This window comes from Hemiscyllium ocellatum, unplaced genomic scaffold, assembly GCF_020745735.1.
Source record: "Hemiscyllium ocellatum isolate sHemOce1 unplaced genomic scaffold, sHemOce1.pat.X.cur. scaffold_3464_pat_ctg1, whole genome shotgun sequence".
Classification (NCBI taxonomy): Eukaryota; Metazoa; Chordata; class Chondrichthyes; order Orectolobiformes; family Hemiscylliidae; genus Hemiscyllium; species Hemiscyllium ocellatum.
The window spans coordinates 12,501-20,000 of NW_026868431.1; positions in this window are offsets into that span (position 1 = coordinate 12,501).

A 7,500-nucleotide genomic window follows, 5' to 3' on the forward strand; every position below is an offset into this window, starting at 1 on the left:
GGCGTCTGCTCTCAGCCTAAGAGGCTTTTGGGAGTGCTCAGGCAAGGGTCAGCCTGCACCCTTGCTGGCAGCACCCAGGGGGAACCAGGACGCTTGCGTCTCCCGCCTTCATTTTCGACACAAGCGCCTGAGGAGGGACACCACCCCTCCCCTTGTGTCAAGAGACCTCCGCACTGGCCTCTGACTGATTCTTAGAACGGACGGAAAGAGTCGGGCAAGCCTGTCAAAGCTTTGAGCGTATGTCAAAAGCTTTAGACTGCCGCGAACCCTCCGGCTTGCACTGAGACACGAGGTCGATGTGCTAAGCACCCCGGGGCCCCTTTCGCCTGCAGGTCCCGAGCCGCCAACATGTTCTTAGTATCGTGTTCCCCAAACCTGGGTGACGGGCACCACAGGGCGGCAGAGCCATCGCACTTGCCGGGTGGCAGAGGAAGGACCGGACTATGTACCATAGCGGCCAACCACTCCCAGAGCCGGTCGTGCGGGGCTCGAGGTCTGCTCTCAACGTCACATGCTTCTGTGAGTGCTCAGGCAAGGGTCAGACCACATCCTTCCTGGCAGCACCCAAAGCAACCAGGCCGCTCGTGTCTCTCGCCTTCATTTTCGACACAAGCGCCTGAGGAGGGACGCCACCCCTCCCCTTGCGTCAAGAGACCTCCGGACCGGCCTCTGACTGATTCTTAGAACGGACGGAAAGAGTCGGGCAAGCCTGTCAAAGATTTGAGCGTATGTCAAAAGCTTTAGACTTCCGCGAACTCTCTGGCTTGCACTGAGACCCGAGGTCGATGTGCTCAGCACCACGGGGCCCCTTTCGCCTGCAGGTCCCGAGCCGCCAACATGTTCTTAGTATCGTGTTCCCCAAACCTGGGTGACGGGCACCACAGGGCGACAGAGCCATCGCACTTGCCGGGTGGCAGAGGAAGGACCGGACTATGTACAATAGCGGCCAACGACTCCCAGAGCCGGTTGTGCGGGGCTCGAGGTCTGCTCTCAACATCACATGCTTTTGGATGTGCTCAGGCAAGGGTCAGACCACATCCTTCCTGGCAGCACCCAAAGCAACCAGGCCGCTCGCGTCTCTCGCCTTCATTTTTCGACACAAGCGCCTGAGGAGGGACGCCACCCCTCCCCTTTGCGTCAAGAGACCACCCCACCGGCCTCTGACTGATTCTTAGAACGGACGGAAAGAGTCGGGCAAGCCTGTCAAAGCTTTGAGCGAATGTCAAAAGCTTTAGACTTCCGCGAACTCTCCGGCTTGCACTGAGACGCGAGGTCGATGTGCTAAGCACCACGGGGGCCCCTTTCGCCTGCAGGTCCCGAGCCGCCAACATGTTCTTCGTATCGTGTTCTCCAATCCTGGGTGACGGGCACCGCAGGGAGGCAGAGCCATCGCACTTGCCGGGTGGCAGAGGAAGGACCGACTATGTACAATAGCGGCCAACGACTCCCAGAGCCGGTAGTGCGGCGTCTGCTCTCAGCCTAAGAGGCTTCTGGGAGTGCTCAGGCAAGGGTCAGCCTGCACCCTTGCTGGCAGCACCCAGGGGAACCAGGACGCTTGCATCTCTCGCCTTCATTTTCGACACAAGCGCCTGAGGAGGGACGCCACCCCTCCCCTTGCGTCAAGAGACCTCCCCACCGGCCTCTGACTGATTCTTAGAACGGACGGAAAGAGTCGGGCAAGCCTGTCAAAGCTTTGAGCGAATGTCAAAAGCTTTAGACTTCCGCGAACTCTCCGGCTTGCACTGAGACGCGAGGTCGATGTGCTAAGCACCACGGGGCCCCTTTCGCCTGCAGGTCCCGAGCCGCCAACATGTTCTTAGTATCGTGTTCTCCAAACCTGGGTGACGGGCACCGCAGGGAGGCAGAGCCATCGCACTTGCCGGGTGGCAGAGGAAGGACCGGACTATGTACAATAGCGGCCAACGACTCCCAGAGCCGGTAGTGCGGCGTCTGCTCTCAGCCTAAGAGGCTTCTGGGAGTGCTCAGGCAAGGGTCAGCCTGCACCCTTGCTGGCAGCACCCAGGGGAACCAGGACGCTTGCATCTCTCGCCTTCATTTTCGACACAAACGCCTGAGGAGGGAAGCCAACCCTCCGTGTGTCAAGAGACCGTCCCCGCCCCGGCCTCCGACTGATTCTTAGAACGGACGGAAAGAGTCAGGCAAGCCTGTTAAGACTTCCGCGAACTCTCCGGCTTGCACTGAGACGCGAGGTCGATGTGCTCAGCACCACGGGGCCCCTTTCGCCTGCAGGTCCCGAGCCGCCAACATGTTCTAAGTATCGTGTTCTCCAAACCTGGGTGACGGGCACCGCAGGGAGGCAGAGCCATCGCACTTGCCGGGTGGCAGAGGAAGGACCGGACTATGTACAATAGCGGCCAACGACTCCCAGAGCCGGTAGTGCGGCGCCTGCTCTCAGCCTAAGAGGCTTTTGGGAGTGCTCAGGCAAGGGTCAGCCTGCACCCTTGCTGGCAGCACCCAGGGGAACCAGGACGCTTGCATCTCTCGCCTTCATTTTCGACACAAACGCCTGAGGAGGGAAGCCAACCCTCCGTGTGTCAAGAGACCGTCCCCGCCCCCGCCTCCGACTGATTCTTAGAACGGACGGAAAGAGTCAGGCAAGCCTGTTAAGACTTCCGCGAACTCTCCGGCTTGCACTGAGACGCGAGGTCGATGTGCTCAGCACCACGGGGCCCCCTTCGCCTGCAGGTCCCGAGCCGCCAACATGTTCTAAGTATCGTGTTCCCCAAACCTGGGTGACGAGCACCGCAGGGAGGCAGAGCCATCGCACTTGCCGGGTGGCAGAGGAAGGACCGGACTATGTACAATAGCGGCCAACGACTCCCAGAGCCGGTAGTGCGGCGCCTGCTCTCAGCTTAAGAGGCTTTTGGGAGTGCTCAGGCAAGGGTCAGCCTGCACCCTTGCTGGCAGCACCCAGGGGAACCAGGACGCTTGCATCTCTCGCCTTCATTTTCGACACAAACGCCTGAGGAGGGAAGCCAACCCTCCGTGTGTCAAGAGACCGTCCCCGCCCCGGCCTCCGACTGATTCTTAGAACGGACGGAAAGAGTCAGGCAAGCCTGTCAAAGATTTGAGCAGATGTCAAAATCTTTTAAGACTTCCGCGAACTCTCCGGCTTGCACTGAGACCCGAGGTCGATGTGCTCAGCACCACGGGGCCCCTTTCGCCTGCAGGTCCCGAGCCGCCAACATGTTCTAAGTATCGTGTTCCCCAAACCTGGGTGACGAGCACCGCAGGGCGGCAGAGCCATCGCACTTGCCGGGTGGCAGAGGAAGGACCGGACTATGTACAATAGCGGCCAACCACTCCCAGAGCCGGTAGTGCGGCGTGCGAGGTCTGCTCTCAGCGGAAGAGGGTTTTTGGAATGCTCAGGCAAGGGCCAGCCTGCACCCTTCCTGGCCGCTCCCACGGGAACCAGGCTACTTGCAATCCTTTCCCCCAATAGCAAGTGCCTTTTGGAGGGACGGCCGGAGTCAACGTGGGGTTTGCCCGCCCTCCAAAGTGTCAAGAGACCGCCGCACAGGCCTCTGACTGATTCTTAGAACAGGCAGCAAGAGTTGGGTAAGTCTGTCGAAAATTTGACAAAGTGTCAAAAATTAGACTTCCGAGAGCTCTTGGGCATGCACACAGGCCTGTCATTCAAGTGCTCTGCCCGCGGAACCGTTTTTCGGATGCCTTTCAAAGTGGTCCCGCGCCGCCATTTTGTTCTAAAAATCGTGTTCCCAGAAATCTCCGGGTACCCCGCCAACCTCACTGTGTCACAATGTCAAGTGGCACTGAATGGGTCTGAATTTCAAATTCGACTGCTTCGCTCTGGAACTCGAACCCGGCAAAACCGTTTGGATTTTTCCCGGTCCAGACTTCCGCGGCAGACAAAGTTAAAGTTTTCGGGCTGCAGACTCAAAACGACATCTGGCCAACCGCCGGGCTCAATTCGCCCAGTTCCTCCGGCACTTCGGAACTCATGTTCGGCATGAGTTTTTGAATCTTTCCCGATGCTTCGGCATTTTCCTCCGCTGACACTTAGAATATTTTTCACACTTGGCCGAAAATTTTTCTAAGTTTTTCTGGTTACTGATTTCTTCTTTTCGGGCATTTTTCTAAGTTTTCTTGGTTACTCATTTCTCATTTTCAAACATTTTTCTAAGTTTTTCTGGTTACTGATTTCTTCTTTTTGGGCATTTTTCTAAGTTTTCTTGGTTACTCATTTCTCATTTTCAAACATTTTTCTAAGTTTTTCTGGTTACTCATTTCTCATTTTCAAACATTTTTCTAAGTTTTTCTGGTTACTGATTTCTTCTTTTTGGCATTTTTCTAAGTTTTCTTGGTTACTCATTTCTCATTTTCAAACATTTTTCTAAGTTTTTCTGGTTACTGATTTCTTCTTTTTGGGCATTTTTCTAAGTTTTCTTGGTTACTCATTTCTCATTTTCAAACATTTTTCTAAGTTGTTCTGGTTACTCATTTCTCATTTTCAAACATTTTTCTAAGTTTTTCTGGTTACTGATTTCTTCTTTTTGGGCATTTTTCTAAGTTTTCTTGGTTACTCATTTCTCATTTTCAAACATTTTCTAAGTTTTTCTGGTTACTGATTTCTTCTTTTTGGGCATTTTTCTAAGTTTTCTTGGTTACTCATTTCTCATTTTCAAACATTTTTCTAAGTTTTTCTGGTTACTCATTTCTCATTTTCAAACATTTTTCTAAGTTTTTCTGGTTACTGATTTCTTCTTTTGGGCATTTTTCTAAGTTTTCTTGGTTACTCATTTCTCATTTTCAAACATTTTTCTAAGTTTTTCTGGTTACTGATTTCTTCTTTTTGGGCATTTTTCTAAGTTTTCTTGGTTACTCATTTCTCATTTTCAAACATTTTCTAAGTTTTTCTGGTTACTCATTTCTCATTTTCCAACATTTTTCTAAGTTTTTCTGTTACTGATTTCTTCTTTTTGGCATTTTTCTAAGTTTTCTTGGTTACTCATTTCTCATTTTCAAACATTTTCTAAGTTTTTCTGGTTACTGATTTCTTCTTTTTGGCATTTTTCTAAGTTTTCTTGTTACTCATTTCTCATTTTCAAACATTTTTCCTAAGTTTTTCTGGTTACTCATTTCTCATTTTCAAACATTTTTCTAAGTTTTGCTGGTTACTGATTTCTTCTTTTGGGGCATTTTTCTAAGTTTTCTTGTTACTCATTTCTCATTTTCAAACATTTTTCTAAGTTTTCTGGGTTACTGATTTCTTCTTTTTGGGCATTTTTCTAAGTTTTCTTTGTTACTCATTTCTCATTTTCAAAACATTTTTCTAAGTTTTTCTGGTTACTCATTTCTGCTTTTCCAACGTTTTACTAAGTTTTGCTGTTTACTGAGTTCACACTTTTAAAACATTTTCGGGCATTTTTCTACGTTTTTCATGTTACTCATTTAGCACTTTCAGGCACTTTCCTATGCTTTCCTGCTTACTGATTTCACACTTTTAAGCATCTTCGGGCATGTTCCCTAAGTTTTGCAGTTCATTCGTTTGGGACAGTCAGGCAACTTTCCTAAGCTTTCCTGGTAACCGAATTCACATTGTTGAGAACTTTGGAACCCTTCCCTAAGCTGTGCTGGTTACTCACTTTACCTCTTCAGACACTTGCCCCCGTTGTGACAGAGACCACTTCCCGACTCGGGAAATGCACCAAATTCGGCCTGAACTCAGAGGGCAGTCCCCCCTCGAAGGCGTGAAGTCGGCAGAATCGCCGGGTCAAATCCGGCTGAGCTACCCGGCTTGGAAGCCTCAAAGTCGGTATGAGCTGTCAGGTTCACTCCCATCCCCGTTTGGACCACTTCCCGACTCGGGAAATTCACCAAATTCGGCCTGAACTCAGAGGACAGTCCCCCCTCGAAGGCGTGACAGTCGGCAGAACCGCCGGATCAAATCCGGCTGAGCTACCCGGCCCCGAAGCCTCAAAGTCGGTAAGAGCTGTCAGGTTCTCTCCCATCCCCGTTTGGACCACTTCCCGACTCGGGAAATTCACCAAATTCGGCCTGAACTTATACAACAGTCCCCCCTCGAAGGCGTGACAGTCGGCAGAACCGCCGGATCAAATCCGGTTGAGCTACCCGGCTTGGAAGCCCCAAAGTCGGTAAGAGCTGTCAGGTTCACTCCCATCCCCGTTTGGACCACTTCCCGACTCGGAAATTCACCAAATTCGGCCTGAACTTATACAACAGTCCCCCCTCGAAGGCGTGGCAGTCGCTAGAACCGCCGGATCAAATCCGTTGAGCTACCCGGCTTGGAAGCCCCAAAGTCGGTAAGAGCTGTCAGGTTCACTCCCATCCCCGTTTGGACCACTTCCCGACTTAGGAAATTCACCAAATTCGGCCTGAACTTAGAGGAGAGTCCCCGCTCGAAGGCGTGGAAGTCGGCAGAATCGCCGGGTCAAATCCGACTGAGCTACCCGGCCCCGAAGCCTCAATGTCGGTAAGAGCTGTCAGGTTCACTCCCATCCCCGTTTGGACCACTTCCCGACTCGGGAAATTCACCAAATTCGGCCTGAACTTAGACAACAGTCCCCCCTCGAAGCCGTGGCAGTCGCTAGAACCGCCGGATCAAATCCGGTTGAGCTACCCGGCTTGGAAGCCCCAAAGTCGGTATGAGCTGTCAGGTTCACTCCCATCCCCGTTTGGACCACTTCCCGACTTAGGAAAATCACCAAATTCGGCCTGAACTCAGAGGGCAGGCCCCCCTCGAAGGCCAGGCATTCGGCAGAACCGCCGGGTCAAATCCGACTGTGCTACCCGGCCCCAAAGCCTCAAAGTTGGTTGAGCAGTTAGGTTCACTCCCATCCCCGTTTGGACCACTTCCCGACTTAGGAAATTCACCAAATTCGGCCTGAACTTAGAGGAGTCCCCGCTCGAAGGCGTGGAAGTCGGCAGAATCGCCGGGTCAAATCCGACTGAGCTACCCGGCCCCGAAGCCTCAATGTCGGTAAGAGCTGTCAGGTTCACTCCCATCCCCGTTTGGACCACTTCCCGACTCGGGAAATTCACCAAATTCGGCCTGAACTTAGACAACAGTCCCCCCTCGAAGCCGTGGCAGTCGCTAGAACCGCCGGATCAAATCCGGTTGAGCTACCCGGCTTGGAAGCCCCAAAGTCGGTATGAGCTGTCAGGTTCACTCCCATCCCCGTTTGGACCACTTCCCGACTTAGGAAAATCACCAAATTCGGCCTGAACTCAGAGGGCAGGCCCCCCTCGAAGGCCAGGCATTCGGCAGAACCGCCGGGTCAAATCCGACTGTGCTACCCGCCCCAAAGCCTCAAAGTTGGTATGAGCAGTTAGGTTCACTCCCAAACCCGTTGGGACCACTTCCCGACTTAGGAAATTCACCAAATTCGGCCTGAACTTAGACAACAGTCCCCCCTCGAAGGCGTGACAGTCGGTAGAACCGCCGGGTCAAATCCGGCTGAGCTACCCGATTTGGAAGCCTTCAACACAAAACCCATC